General features: G+C 53.8%; 1 pseudogene; it reads left to right on the forward strand.

The window, feature by feature from the left end:
* Nucleotides 1–1,324: 1,324 nt before the first annotated feature.
* Nucleotides 1,325–15,261, forward strand: LOC119087073 (annotated as a pseudogene).
* Nucleotides 15,262–16,141: the final 880 nt, after the last annotated feature.

Genomic DNA, 16,141 nt, shown 5'->3' on the forward strand with positions numbered 1-16,141 from the left:
TTTAAATAGCCTCCACCTGGCCTATACCCAGTTTGTAATCTTGGGAACACAGCTGGAATGGGACAGCCGGGCTGCCTGAACACACTTCTTAGCTCCCCAACCTCTCTGGTGCAGTTCTGGGGCACATGGGTGGGCTCTTTGCACATCCCAGGTGTCCAGATGTTTTGTGTTTGTCACTTGTCGGGTGTTCATGTGTAAGCATTAGTCATAGGGACTGGGAGACTGGGTAGGAGGTGGGAGTCCTTAGAGTCTCAGTACATGTTTGGGGTAGCTGACTTGTGGGGCAGGTGGCCATTGGTTGCTGTGGTGGGGTCATCTGGGGCCTAGGGTGTCTGTCCCATCTAGCCCTCACAGGCTATCAGAAGGGTTCTTTCTGCAGTCCCCTCTTGGTCTAGGCCCTGGAAGAGATTTGAGGAACCTCCTATATATCTCTCTATCTGCAGCTGAGTTCCTGAGGATCAGGGAGTGCATCGTCCTTGAATGCTGTGGGAATGGGGTGGGGCCTTTGTTTCTTGCCGTGGGCCCTTTTCCTGTGGTTCCTAAGGCCTGTTCCACCCATCTGGCAGCTATATTGCATGGATCATGCTGCCTGAGAAAGAATTGCAGGTTGCTTAGACCCAGCCTGGCTGGCTTGATCCCCCAGGTCCCAAGTTTCTTTGTTAATGAAACAGGTGAAAACGGTGATGGTTACAGCTTTGAGGAGTGATTCGCCATGGGAGGCACCAGTTTGGGGCCTGGCCCTATCAGATGGGTAGTCCCTGTTCACACCAAGCTGAGTTATCCTCTGAGACTTGATTAGACAAGGAAGCATACTGGTACCCAGGTGAGGGTCTGTCTGAGCTTGAGAGAGGTCAGTGGGGGAGGGGACCACGACGCGTCCCTCCTGCGGAGAGTCTGTTAGCCTCTAAAGCCCCACAAGGCAGGATCAGAACAGCTGCAGGCCTCCTTGTTGCTGACTCAGCCCGACAGTACCAGCCTATAATCTGTTGGCATTGTGGACTCCAGAACTGGGAGCTGAGCAGTTCTTGGGCCTAAGAGTCAAGGTCAGCTCCCTTTGAACAGGAGCCACCTTCATAGGTAGTGGTCCATGTGCAAGTCAACCTTTTCCTACCCTGAACCTTATAGAGACCCTCAGACCTGGGTAGGGTCTGAGACACTGAGGCCTCATTTGGTATGACCATGAAACAAGTACTCATCTCCCAAGCCACTTGCCACAGTTGTCTTCCTGTCTCCTAATCTTGGCCACAGAGGACACCTAGACCTGGCCATGTTCAATCTGCCTCAAACCTTGTAGGTAGATGACATGTTGAGGTACCAGTGGTCCCAAGTGCCAAGGGCTCTTCCAAGTATGTCTCATGAGAGAATATGCAGGGTACACTCTCATCTCAAATGGCTTGTTCTGTCTTACAGGAAATGGCCAATTCTGTCTACCTGGTCATGGAGGTGAGTTCCCATGGGGCCAGAGCAAGCACAGGGCCAGAGGATGGGCAGAGGGATAGGGGTGGATGGGTATAAGCATGCACTATTGACATTCCTAGCTGGGATTTTAGGATACCTATACTGGACAAGGTCCAAGAACAGATACTGGGTTAAGGAGTCTGGTTAAGGCTGGAGGGTCTTTGACCATGTTCTGATGGTGTGTCCCTGGTCTTTTGCAGTATTGTAATGGTGGAGACCTGGCTGACTATCTGCACAGTGAGTAGGCACACCCCAACTGGATACTGCTGCTAGCCTAAGATGCTGCCAGCTTGATTTGCTTCCTGCTTTGGGACTGTATAGAAGGGAGCCCAGCTCTTTCAGGCCCTTAGGCCTCACCACCCTCAGCTATTTATGGAGTGTCTCCCACATGCTGGGTGGGTGGCTTAAGCAGAATAGTCAGGTTCTGCTATTTTGGTGGTGATGAGGACACAAGCAGGATAGGTGGGTCGGTGTGAGCACTGGCAGGGAGGTTATGCGGATTTCATGGTGGGGGGTAGCTTTAGTATGTGTGGAGTTGAGCCAAGAGATCTCTGAGTGAGTCTGGTGGGTAGAGACTAACCAGAGAGGCGCTCCCAGCAGACCAAGGAAGCTTCGGGCAGCAGGAGAGCTCAGGACCCACTGAAAGACAGCAGGTGGGTGGATGGTGAAGAGCAGAGTGAGGGCATTGACACCTCTTCCACGGAGCTCTGAGGGTCTGAGAGAGGCAAGTGGTGACAACGCAGGGACCTTGGCCCAAGGCCTGGAAGGACACAGTGGCTAACCAAGATTGTAATTCGGAATGCTTCGCCTTGGCAAACACAAAACAGGAAATGGTGGGGACTGATAGCTCAAAGCAGCCCCTCCCAGATATGCCTGCTGTCTCAGACTGAAGGGAGTGACCCTACTCAGTCTTCTTTTCAGAGTGGGGACTCTAGGGTCCTAAGTACCGCCTAGCAAACCTCCTGAGCATTCCCCAGAGGGATGCGGGCATTTTGAGCTGCCCTCTGTTCTTTGGGTCTTCCCTCTGCTGGAGCCTTTGGACACCACCCCAGACTGGGACACTAGCTTCTTGTTGAGCCATCAGAGCAGACCCTGAGTTTAGGAGGGCCGCCTGCGTGGTCTGCTGGGATGAGTCAGCAGTGGAGTAGATGTGGGGATGCTGTCTTTAGGCTCCTGGCCTTGGATGCAGTGCCTGTCCGCTCACTGCATGCTCAAGTTCACGTGGCTGAGCCGTGCTAAGCTTTGCCCGCCCAGTATTTGCTCTTGTCTCCTGGGGCAGCACGCTGCACCCATGACCTTCAGTAGTTGGGTGGTTCCTGGCAACGTCCCAGGCTCTACAGGTGTTAGGTTGGCCCTAGGCCAGACTCAAATGTCACCTGTCTGTGGAGGAGGAGAGGGTGAGCAGGCCAGTCCAGGGCTGACTTTTGAGTGTCTCACAGACCTCTAAGCATGTGTGTGTGTGAGCTCGTGTAGGCTCCCTGACTAGCCACCTGTCAAGTGACTGGGCTGTGGTGAGTGGGCGTCCCAACAAAAAGGATTGGGTGGTCCAGACTGGATCTGAAGTGAATGTTTGTTCTGTTGGTATTGCCAAATGTATATATCTAAGGTGTATGTGTTTTGGTGTCTGCCTGCCAAGCTCTGGGTGGGTGGTCCTTGCACTCTCACTTTTCAGACCTGGTCACCAGTGAGGTGCCATTTGCTATGGCTCCTACCTGGGAGGGAGTTAGCTGGTTATCAGACATTTCTACACTGAAATACTGTTGGTGAAGCCTGTGCCCGTCTAGCCTGAGTGTAGAGCTACTCACTGTTTTCATTTGTTTGTTTGTTTATGAGACAAGGTTTAGCTGTGTAGCCTTGACTGTCCTGGAGCTCTCTCTGTAGACAGGCTGGTCTCCAGCTCCCAGAGATCTGCCTGCCTCTGCCTCCCAAGTGCTGGATTAAAGGCACACAGGCACCATCACTGCCCAGACAAACAAAAAACTTTTGTTTTTATGTGTATGTATGTATGTATGTATGTATGTATGTATGTGGGCCACATTTGTGCCTGGCACCTGACAGAGGGTTCCAGAACCCCTGGTATTGGAGTTATAGATGGTTGTGAGAAACCGTGTGGGTGATGGGAACCAAACCCAGGTCTTCTGCAAGAACAGCAAGTGCTCTTAACTGCTGAGCCATCTCTCTAGTCCCTGTCTCCACTCTCACTTATGCTTACCTTTTGGAGGCCACTGTGGACTAGGAGGCAAAAGACCTGTCCCAGAACTAGGGACAAAGCCTGGTGATTGTTTGCCTAGCACAGGGATGTAGAAGATTCAAGGAGGTGTCAATGGAGAAGTGGAAACCAAGACAAGTAGAGTGCTATCAGAAGCACCAAGAGCTAGCAATTAGGCTTGAGGTGGAGGGAGTCCTATAAGGATGCACGGGATGAGGTGCAGGTGGACTTTGTGGTTGGAATAAGAAAGGATCAGCTTCTGGAGGTTGCAAGACAAGTTGGCCTTGTGCCCAGTGGCTAGCAGAATGTACTGGCCCTGTGCGCTAGAGGGTCTGAGGAGTGGCATTGGTGCTAAGCCCCTGAGCTTGTCTTTCCACACAGCCATGTACACTCAAGACCATGGTGTCCCGAGTCCTCTGAGTCCACCTTTTCTTACAGCCATGCGCACACTGAGTGAAGACACTGTCAGGCTGTTCCTACAGCAGATTGCAGGCGCCATGCAGCTGTTACACAGCAAGGGCATCATCCACCGAGATCTGAAGCCCCAGAACATTCTGCTGTCCAATCCTGGGGGTCGCCGAGCAAACCCTAGTAACATCCGAGTCAAGATTGGTGAGACCCGTTGGGTGGTGGCTGCCTGAGAGACTGCAGCAGGGACCCTGCCCAGAGCAATTTCAGCTCAGACAATCTGGGTGCTTCTCCTACAGCTGACTTTGGATTTGCCCGGTACCTCCAGAGCAACATGATGGCAGCCACACTCTGCGGTTCTCCTATGTACATGGTACGTGCCCACTCATGGTCCAGGACTATGGGGCGGGACAGGGCAGTACCATTTTGTCATGTCAAAACTGGTTGGTTATTGCTCTGATAGTGTGTGTTGGTTGCTTGATACCTGGCAGATGTCTGCTCCAATTGGCTGGTGCCTGGCACCTGTTACTGGTTATTGCCTACTGTACAGTAGTGCTGATCTGTGTTGTCACCCTGTAGGCCCCTGAGGTCATCATGTCCCAGCACTATGATGGGAAGGCTGACCTATGGAGCATCGGCACCATCGTCTACCAGTGTCTGACAGGGAAGGCCCCATTTCAGGTAAGCGAGCCCCATGACACTAAGGTCTTAGTGAGTTCCCAAAGCCCGAGAGGGTAGGGGTCAGTTTGGGCGGCATTTGGGTGGTGTCCCCAGCATGGAAGAGTATGGGGTTGCCAGATGGGGAATCAATTTGAGGTTATAGGTATGAGCTTGGTGGCTATCCTGCATCCTCTAGGTGAAAGCTCTTGCCATACCCTATTCCAGGGTCACTGAAAATACTGCATTTCCTTAAGAGTCAGGTAGCCCTTAGGCCCTGCCCAGTCACCCCTGATCTCTGCCACACAGGTACTTCCTGCCTAGCAGAACAGTCCTCTTATCTAGGCTTAGGCCATACCTCTCTGCTTAGTAAATTAAGGTCACCTCTGCGATGACCCCATCAGAGGTCAGTGTCATGTCTCAATATGACCTTCCACCCACCCTTGCTTGCTTCTTTTTTTTTTTTTTGGTTTTTTCGAGACAAGGTTTCTCTGTGTAGCTTTGCACCTTTCCTGGAACTCACTTGTAGCCCAGGCTAGCCTTGAACTCACAGAGATCCGCCTGGCTCTGCCTCCCGAGTGCTGGGATTAAAGGCGTGCGCCACCACCGCCCGGCCTTGCTTGCTTCTAAAGCAGCTGTTAGCCCATGTGCAGGTTGCAGGTGCCCAAACCTGGAAGCACAGTCTGCATCAAGGGGAATTTGAGAACCCAGGGCTGTGTCTGCCTTAACAAGACATGGTATTGATGCCTGCAGTGACCCCAAGTTGATAGCCTAGCATAGTTCCAATTGCCAACATTGACTGTTCCGGTTAAGAACTAACTCCACTCCCTATCTGGATGTCAGCCCCTGAGCCTCCCAAGTGTGTCCCCAACAGGTGCTCCGTATGCCCTGGTCAGCGTTGGAGTATATACCCAGCCCTGGCCACCCTTTCCTCAGTTGTAGGGTCTGGTGACTCCCTCTGTCCCACCTGCCTTCCCCTGGTCCTTGTGTGCCTCATGGGATGGCTGGGACGAAGCACTTGAGAGGCAGTGGTAGGTGGCAGGACTCTGAGGTAGCAGGTACTCCACAGGACTGAACTTTTTCATTGCTATTCCAACAGGCCAGGCAGCCCTCAGGACCTGCGCCTGTTTTATGAGAAAAACAAGACACTAGTTCCTGCGTAAGCAACCCTCCATCCTCTGCAGGCGGGTCCACCCCGGCACCCCACAACTCTTGCTCAAACTCATCCTCTCTTCCTCCCAGCATCCCGCGGGAGACATCAGCTCCCCTGAGGCAGCTGCTCCTGGCGTTGTTGCAGCGCAACCACAAGGACCGCATGGACTTTGGTGAGCACAGGCCACCTGGCACCCTTACGTTAGCTGGCCTCAGTGAGCATCCCGGCACCCATGGCCTGCCATGTGCTGTCAGCCTCCAGAGTCGGCCGCCAGTGCCCTGGGCTCCTCCTACCCTCAGCAAGGCCAGCAGAATGGACCCTGCTGAAATGGGGGTCAGATGTTCTCAGAGCCACCCTCTGGGGCCCTGACTCTGCCCAGGTAGCTGGGGCCTGGCCTTGACACCCAGGGCTCTGTGGTTAGGCTGTCGGGGTCACGGGCACCAAGATAATTCACTCTTTTTATCCACAGATGAATTTTTCCACCACCCTTTCTTAGATGCCAGCACCACCATCAAGAAGTGTGAGTCTCTGGAGGTCCTGGGCACAGACAGGGCTTATGACATGTTCCCCATGTCTATAGGTGCCACATGCTATTTTGGGAGACACTTTGGGAAAGTGGGGGGCACTGGAGGTACCACTGATGCTGGCTGCTTGTCTCTGTGGTGTGAATTGGAGTACTCGGCCAGTCAAAGGCAGCCATGTCCCCAGAGCTGCAGTGGGTCCAGCAGCGTGCATTACTGACCCACGTTTCCTCTTGCAGCCCCACCTGTTGCCTGTGCCCTCGTATCCAAGCTCAGGGTCTGCAGCAGCTCTAGCAGTAGCTCTGCATCACACCTGGCCTCCCCGCCGGTGAGTTGGCTTCCTGGGTTTCTCTTGGGCCATGGAATGCATAGTGATGGGTGTGCATAAATAGGTGAAGCTGCCTCTGGTCCTTACATGCTTTAGGCATGGTCTGTGTAGCCTGTGATCCTGCTTGACTAGGGAAGGGATCCACACTCTCACTTGGTGCCCAGTGACAGTTGCCAGGTCTGTTGGTCATGCCTGTATGGGCTTGAGCCCTATCTGAATGTTCCTTAGTGTTTGGTTGAGCAGTAATAAGCTAGTGTTTGGGTTTGGCCCATAGTTGGGAGCATGTTCTGCCGGTCTGTGTCTGGTGGTGAGGGCTCCTTCTGGGTGGCGCTCATTCCGTGAAAAGTAAGCCTGTGCCAAGCATTGCCACCTGCTCTGGAGTCTGGAGGTGTGTCGACATGGTGCCCGCTTGGTGTGGTCTGCAGTGGCAGCTTCCTCACAGGGACACTACTCTATGTGCCCTGGTTACTAGATAGAAGTGGAGAGGTGGGGTGAAGAAGGATGAAAGGTGAACACTGTTCCAGACAGAGGTGGATTCTTCATGAATGCTAAGAGCTGCAGGCTCCCAAGCCAGTGTGTGTATAAACTCCTGGCACTAACCCTAAAGAGGGACTTGCCTTTAATGTTTTAGAGAGATGGCTCAGAGGTTAAGAGCACTGGTTGCTCTTCCAGAGATCCCCAATTCAATTCCCAGCAACCAGATGGTGGCTCACAACCGTCCATAATAGAGATGTGCCCTCTTCTGGCTTGCAAGCATACATGCAGGCAGAACACTGTATATGTAATAAATAAACAATCTTTAAAAAGAAAAGAGAAATATCTGTTCTGCTGCAGAGAATTGTCTAAGCCCAGCCCCTTTGCTTAGCACTGTGGGCTGGAGAACCACTGTGGCCTGCACTGTTCTTGGGAGGTTGATTGCCTGTGGTTCATAAACCCTGCTCTGTTTTGCAGTCCTTGGGGGAGATGCCGCAGCTACAGAAGACCCTTACCTCCCCAGCCGATGCTGCTGGCTTTCTGCAGGGTTCCGGGACTCTGGTGGAAAGCAGCAAAGACTCCTGTGACACAGACGACTTTGTCATGGTCCCAGCCCAGTTTCCAGTCAGGTCCACTACACAGGCAGGCAAACTCCCATACAGTATTCGTTGGGGGAGTATAAGGGTGTATCAGACAACTAGGTACTTCCACATGCATGTGGCCATGGGTTCAGACCTGACTTCCTGTGGGCCATTGGAATGGGTTTCTAGAGCCCTGAACTTTCTGGGGAGGATGTCATCACCACAGGTGTATCTGGAGAGCCTTGTGCCAGGTTCCAGAGTATAAAACAAGGGACGTGGGTGGTCCATGTAGTGTCTGTATAACACATAGGAGGTGCAGAAGGCTGCCACCCCAGTGTCCACTTTTGTCCTGGAGTGGACTGCTTTGCACTGGACCCACAAAGCCACTGTATTAGCAATTAACTGCGCTGCCGAGACTTCACTCTGGGGAGAACAGGGACATTGACAGAGCACAGAGAGACAGAGAGAGGGTTAGGTGAGCCAAGGAAGGCAGGGGGCACCTTGGTCAGATGATTTCTTCTTCCACAGGTGACCTAGTAGCTGAGGCAGCCATTGCAAGCCCCCACCTGACAGTCTGCTGTGTAGTGGGTGAGTAAGTCTCTTTTGATGTCTGCTCAGAGATAAATCGGGCCTTTGGGTCTTGGCCTGGAATAGGCCATTTGGAAGGACTAAGGCTGCTTAGGGAAGCCTGGTGAGGAGTTTAGGGTCTGGATGCATCTGTCTAAAGGTGTCTGTCCTTCTGCCACCAGGAGCTCGCTGGTGGCCTCTGCTGGCCTAGAGAGCCATGGTCGCACCCCGTCTCCTCTCCAACCTGCAGCAGTTCTCCTAGTCCCTCGGGGTAAGCATAGATGGTCACCAGGGACCCTCAGCATCATGGCCACCTTTCTTGGCAAGATCTATTGTGTCTAAAGGTCCTGTATTCGATCAGACTTGGCCAGACATGGCAATATGAATGTCCCACTGAAGGGCTGTTGTGATGTGTGGCTGGACTAATGAAGGGACAACTGAGGATACTGCCTTCAGGGTCTTGTCTAGATTAGGCTGTTGGAACACCTTTGGGGGTCACACAGACACAGTGTGCAGGGGGTTCGGTGTGAAGCCAGCTCTTCAGGCCTGGCGGCAAAGCTGAGACCTCTCTCCCCAAATGTGTCTGGGCCTGAGACTCTCCCAGTGCTGTCTACAGTGGCTACCCTCTCTCCACAGCCGGCCTGGCCCTTCTCCAGCAACAGGTGCGGTGCCTCGGTCCCATTCCTGTCCCCACTCAGGTGCATAACTACCAGCGCATCGAGCAGAATCTGCAGTCGCCCACTCAGCACCAGGCGGCCCGGTCAGTGCCCCGGCTTCATTAAGCCTTGCCGCAGCTGTCCTGTGACAGTCATGGAATTGTAGAACTCTATAACTGCTAGGGCTCCTGGGCTCATAAAACCCATCTTGTTGGCAAGATGTGTTTGGTAGACTAAAGTAAATTTGGGGGTTGGATGAGTGTTTTCACAGAAGCTATAGAAGGCGATTTGGGTTAGCAGTTACAGTGCCTGTAAGCCAGAACAGCCAAGGAAACGCTGAGTAACATCAAGGGGCCCTCAGTGATGTGACGAACCTCATGTGCCCTGACTATGTGCAGGTCCTCTGCCATCAGACGGTCAGGTAGCACCAGCCCCTGGGCTTTGCTCGGCCAGCCCATCTCCCCCTCCACACTGATGGAGCCATGTTGGCCAGGAAGCTGTCATTAGAGGTGGCCGTCCTTATACCCCTCTCCCCAAGGTAAGTCTATGTGGGGATGAGAACCAGTGGCATTCCTTTCTCATCTGAGGGGGTGGGTGGGTGTAGTGACCCTCTATTTGCTGTGGTCTGATCTAGCCACCTTTTCAGTGGGAACCATCCCTGAGCGGCCCGGCTGGAACAGAGTGCCTCCCCACAAGGAGCTGATATGCGAGCTGGCAGATCACCACGACCAGGTAGGTGTGGGCACAGCCCTGGCCTGAGCGTCTGTAGAGCAGACCTGAAGGATAGCTGGGTCTCTTCCTGTTGTTGAGGCTCCTGCTCTTAGGAGAAAAGTAGAAGTACTGTGAAATAGTCTGGCATCAACCTTTGGATCACAGAGGATGCCCCCTGCCGCTCAGTTCCATGTATGTACTCCACAAACTGTTGTGGCTTTGGACAGATTGCTAGGCCCTCTGTGCCTCTGCTCCATGGAGGCTTCCCAAGGTCGCTGTAAGAGTTCTTGTGTTCTCGAGTGAGGTGTCCAGAATGATTGCCACAGAGACCTAGAGCGGGGCAGTGCTTGCTTGTACTTTCCAGTGTGCCCAGCTCAGGACCCTGTCTCTGTCCCTGTCCCAGGCTCCTCTGTGCCTGAGCACTCTCCACGGACCACTGGGCTGGGCTGCCGCTGCACAGCGCCCCAACCTGTCTGACTTCATGTTGTGCGCCCCAAGCTGCCCAAGCCCCAACAGACCCGCTGGGAGCCACCTTCAGCCCACCCCAGGCCAGCGCACCCCAGCCATGCCGGGCTACAGGTCTTGCCGGCCACTGCGGGCTCACCTAAGCTGCCTGACTTCCTACAGCGGAGTCCCCTACCCCCCATCCTAGCCTCCCCCACCAAGGTAATGTCTGGGCTGACTTCAAGGAGGGCCTGAGCTCTGGTGAAGGAGATGGGGTAGGAAAGGACCTGGTCTGTGTCTTGGCCGCCTGTTGGGCTTCACCCTCAAGCTGCTTCCCTGGAGGTGCCAGCAGGCAGGGGTTTCGGGAAGGTGATTCTCGGAGATGGTTCTCACCTTTACTTCGTAAGGCCTCACAGAATGGGGACTGCCAGCTTCCCTGATGGCCGGGCAGTTCATTGGAAGAAAGCCCGCCCCATGTCTCTTCTAGGCCATGGCTGCTTCCCTGTGGTAGTGTGGCACCACAAGTTTTTCCTAGGATGAATAGGCTTAGTTTGAGTATAGGGAAGAAATCTCAGACTAGACATGATGGCACGTACCTATAAGCCCAGCTTTTGGGAGGGTCTGAATGTTGAAGGCTGTTTTGGTAAGACTCCATTTCAAAAAATGTCACAAGTCCAGTGTGTGACTTAGAGACATGTGTGTGTTCTCTCGTGTTAGCCTTTTGGAAAAGGGGCCCCACACAGCAGCTGCCACCTCATGTTGTAAGAGCCTGTACATACGTCCTCAGTGCCTGATCTAGAGGGACAGATGTCCTCAGGGGCTCCATCCTGGGCTGTGGGTTCTGAGGTGGACCTTCTCAGTGCTGTCCTTCCCTCCTAGGCGGGGTCCTCATTTGACTTCCCGAAAGCTCCTAGCTCTCAGAATTTGCTGACCCTGTTGGCTCGGCAGGGTGTAGTAATGACACCCCCTCGGAACCGCACACTGCTGACCTCTAGAGGCGGGTCCTTTTCAGGGCCAGCAGCTGGGCTCTGGCCTGCGGCCTGCTGAAGACACCAGGGGCCCCTTTGGCCGGTAAGTGGGTTGGAGGGCTGTGCCTCCCTATCATTCCTGACCAAAGTCACCACGCGCGCCGCGCACTGGCTGCCAGTGAGGCAGGTGTTGGGAATTGGTGGTGGCCCTTGCAGCCCAGCCTGTTTTCCGTGTTTGAAAAAGGAAGTGAGTTAGAGAACTACAGCCCCTCAGGACTAGCCTGAGGTGTGGCTGTGTGCAGAAATGGGGCCCCAGCTGCTGAGCCAGAGCCCTCCCCACACACACTGCCTCCCCGTTCCTGCCGCCTCAGGTCCTTCAGCACCAGCCGTCTTACGGATCTGCTGCTCAAGGCTGCATTTGGACGCAGGCCTCTGACTCAGGCAGCACTGACAGCTTGCAGGAGAAGCCTATGGAGATTGGTATGTGAGGGCCTGGGGGGTGTCCTGGGGAGTCTGGCCCCAGCCTGGTCCCTGAGCCTGCCTTGTTCTTTAGCTCCCTCTGCTGGTTTTGGAGGGATCCTGCATCCAGGAGCCCGTGCTGGAGGGGCCAGCAGCCCAGCACCTGTGGTGTTCACCGTGGGCTCCCCACCCAGTGGTACCACACCACCCCAGGGCACCCGCACCAGAATGTTCTCAGGTGAGGGCTATGCCAAGTAAGAGCAGCATCTTGGGATGGGGATTCTTGAATGCAAAATCCCTGTTGTGTAGCATAGTCCTGAAGATCCATTTTTATAAAGTCTGTGGCATTCCCAGCATGTACATGGAACAGGGGTGGTGCCCAAGATGCTGGTCTCTGTGTCCATCTTCCCTGAAAGGGGCCAGTCTTTGTTGTCTGGGAGTCCTGGTTCCAGAATAGATCCAGAATTTCACAATGATGGCAATGGTTGCCTTGCCTTACCTATACCACCCAGTTTTGCACGTGGCTTCCCTGCCTTCTCTGGGCAGATGTGGGTTTAAGTATTAGGAGCTAGGGTACTCCAAGATGGAGCCCTAGGGGTGCTGGCACCTTTGACTTCTCGTGTTCCCTATTGAAACATCAGGATAAGGAAGAATGTAAACTGAGGCACATCTGAACTCTAGAGATGGAGTTCAGAGGGCCAGAGATTGCAGGGTGAAAAGCAGGCAAGCTGCCTGTCCCTTACCAGCCATCTACCTACAGTGGGCTCTTCCAGCTCCCTGGGCTCTGCCGGCTCTTCCTCTGCCCGCCACTTAGTACCTGGGGCCTGTGGTGAGGCCCCTGAGCTTTCTGCCCCAGGCCACTGCTGTAGCCTTGCTGACCCCCTTGCTGCCAACTTGGAGGGGGCTGTGACATTCGAGGCTCCTGACCTCCCAGAAGAGACCCTCATGGAGGTGAGGCTTGTGGGGAGGTGACAAGTGGGTGCTCCCTTCTGACTTGCCTGCTTAACACTTGCGGGAGGAGGTGGGGGAGGTGCCCCTTTGGCAGATCAACCTTTCAGCCCTGCTACACACACTTGTGTGTCCCAGGCTCTGACCTTTATTGCTTCCTCAGCAAGAGCACACGGAGACCCTACACAATCTGCGCTTCACACTTGCATTTGCACAGCAAATTCTGGAGATTGCAGCCCTGAAGGGTAGTGCCAGTGAGGCGGCCGGGGCCCTGAATACCAGCTTCAGGAAAGTGTGGTGGCTGACCAGATCAGCCAGTTGAGCGCGACTGGGGGTAAGTATTGCCTGGGACTGAGAAGGCAGCTCCTGGGCATTGCTGACTGGCTCTGACCCGTTTGTCGCCCTCTAGCTTTGCAGAACAGCTGGTACTATACTTGAAGGTGGCCGAGCTTCTATCCTCGGGCCTACAGACTGCCATTGGCCAGATCCGAGCTGGCAAGCTCTGCCTTTCATCCACTGTGAAGCAGGGTGAGGATGTGGTGCTGGGGTAAGAGTGAGCAAGCCACCCTGAGAGAGAGGGCAGATAAGGCCACATGGGTAGGCGTAGGCCACACCAGAGGGCAGTTGCAGAATGGGTACACAGGGCCTGGCCTCCTGGTTTACCCAGGACAGAGCTACTTGGACCGATGTTGATCTTGCTACATTGGGCTGGGGCCAGCTGGGTCCTGTGGCTGCTGTGCAGGTGGACCGTGCCCCTTTACTCACATGCTTTCCAGCCCTCGATGGGGTCCTATACTCCTGTGGGCCTGAAATGACTGACTCTTCTACCCTAGTGGTACGCAGACTAAATGAGCTGTATAAGGCCAGCGTGGTGTCCTGTCGGGCCTGAATTTACGGCTTCAGCGCTTCTTTTTGGACAAACAACGGCTGCTGGATGGGATCCATGGTGTCACCGCTGAGCGGCTTATCCTTAGCCACGCCGTGCAGATGGTATGGGGCAGTCTTGTGATTTGTCTGGTGGGGCTTGGATATTGTTCCTAGGTACTGGCAGGTGCTAGAGGTCTCTGATGTTAGGTGATGCTCTACCCAGCAGGAGCTGGGGCTTCCCATGAACTAGCACAGTGCCCTGTCCACTGTGTGGCTTATCAGTTCAGGGAGTGTCCTAGCCATCTTCCCTGAGATTCAGTCTCCTCCATAAACGTGTAGATCACAGCCCCAGGCAGGGCTTCTGCTTTGAGATTATTCTGTTCCTCACCTACGAGGAACACATCTGCCAAACTGTGCTCCCTTCTCAGGTGGGACACACGATGGGTGCCCTGCACACTGCCCTGGGGCCACTGATGGTGCTGGCGTCGGGTTTGGTTGTTGTATCCAGCCAAGCAGATAGCACAGTGGCCACCATGCAGGCAGGTCACCTGCTCTATGAGTATCTGTAGCTAATTCCTTAATTCTTTAGCCATCCCCAGGACATTAGCCATTCTTTTTTTTTTTTTTCTAGACAGGGTTTCTGTGTGTAGCCCTGACTGCCCTTGAACTTGCCAGCTGGCTCAAACTCAGAGATCGCTTGACTCTGCCTCAAGTGCTAGGATTAAAGGCATGTACCACACCACCACACACCAACCAACACCACCACCACCACCACCAACCTGGCTAATAATTAGCCATTCTTTCATGCTCACTACAGATGAACTTGAGTCAATCACAGTATGCAGTGTGCTGAGCATTCAGGCCACTCCTGCCTTGCTCTGGCCCTGCTCAGCTCTGCCTTTGTCTACAGGTGCAACTGCTGCCCTGGATGAGATGTTCCAGCACCGAGAGGGCTGTGTACCACGCTATCACAAAGCCTTGCTACTGCTGGAGGGTGCTACAGCACACACTCACGGACCAGGCGACATTGAGAACATTGCCAAGTGTGAGTGTCTTTCCCTGGCAGCCTGAGTGGGGTAGTGTGACCTCCACCTCATGCTCCCTCTTCCCAGGCAAGCTGTGCATTGAGCGGAGACTCTCGCCCTGCTGAGTGGCATCTGTGCCTGACTGCTTGCTACCAGTCTGCTGTGCCCTTGGAGTCCAGTCCCCTCTGCCACCCTGCAGGGTAGGGTCTGAAACCTGGCAGACTGTCCTTCCTGACACTGATCTGATGGTGCTGAGACTGCTGCCAGCCACGTCCAGCAGGAATGCTACATGGTGGACCTGTATAGGCTGATGCAACTCTTGCTTCCTAGGCTGCCAGTCTCTGCTGGTAGATGGACGTCAAAGTGCCAGGGACAGCTCCCTTGCCCACTGGGACAGGAGTTTCTGAGCATATCCTTCCCAGCTGGCTCCCTTGGCAGGCAGGTGTGGCGCTGAGAGGTGGTAGGCTGGTGAGCGTGGGCACCTGCCACCTGCAGAGCCCACAGCAGCCCCATGGACAGGCAAGGCCCTGAGACTGTTGCTGACTCGAAGCCAAAGCGAGCTTTTTCTCACAGCTCACTTGCCCTTTGTCCAGGAAAAAAGGTTGTGGCCTTTTGACCTCCTGATATCTCTAGGAACCTCTCCCTCTGAGGCTACCCACCCAGCTTTGTAAGTCACCGGAGCACTTTATGCAGACAGAGACTGGAGAACCTCAGCCAGCCCCTCAGACTGCTGGGAACCCGCCTCCCGTTCCTGGCTCTTGCTCTCCAAGATGCTGTACAGATGCAGACCATGTCTACGTGTATAAATAGCCCAGTGTGCACCTCCACCTGTGTCTGGTCTTTGGAGGAAACACAGGCTTGCCTCCTAGGGGAGAAACAGTCCTCCTGTTTAAATGTTCATTAGGGACAGTCATTGTGAAGCACCATGCTTTTTAAACTCAGAACTTCCACACTTTACTCCTAAAATGTATTACCTCACCCTCCAAACTCAGTTTTTCTTAAAAAGGAAAGTTAAGATGTTTAAGAATGGAAGGGTGGGTGGGGAAGGCAGAGCATTGCTCTGAATGTTTCCGATGGAGGAGATGGTACCCTTGTTGTGGCTAAGGGTGAGGTGAGGCTGCCTGCTGTAGTGGTGTGTGCATGTGTGAGTGTGTGGCTGGCTGTTTCTATCAACTGCCCTGTTCTATGCAGAAAGGGCAGTGCCCAGATGCTGTCCTCCACGCAGCGGGCAGGTGTGGGTGAAAAATGACATATGCAAAAATGTCTCCCTTGGAGCTTTCCTGTCAGTCTGGCTCCTGTGCTTGATGGCCTTCAGGATCTGTGCTGAGGCTTGTCTTCCAGGCTCCAGGGTGGACACAAGCCAATACCTTCCCAGCCTTCCCAGTCTGCTGGTCCTTGTCACTGCTCTGTCCATGCATACTTGAAAGTATCTGGGTGTCCACAAGGCAGCCTGGGTTGCTGTCCCCAACAATATTCAGAGTTATAGACTACACACACACACACAACACACACACACACAACACACACACACACACACACATACCACTTTTTTTAGTGTTTTTTTTGTTTTTGTTTTTGTTTTTTTTTTGTTGGTTTTTTTTTGTTTTTTTTTTTTTGTTTTTTTTTTTCAATACTTGAAATATTGCCACTGTGCTTGGACATACAGAAAAGCAGATCTCTAAGACTAGCCTCTCTAGTCACCCCACG

This window comes from Peromyscus leucopus, unplaced genomic scaffold (assembly GCF_004664715.2).
Source record: "Peromyscus leucopus breed LL Stock unplaced genomic scaffold, UCI_PerLeu_2.1 scaffold_1118, whole genome shotgun sequence".
Classification (NCBI taxonomy): Eukaryota; Metazoa; Chordata; class Mammalia; order Rodentia; family Cricetidae; genus Peromyscus; species Peromyscus leucopus.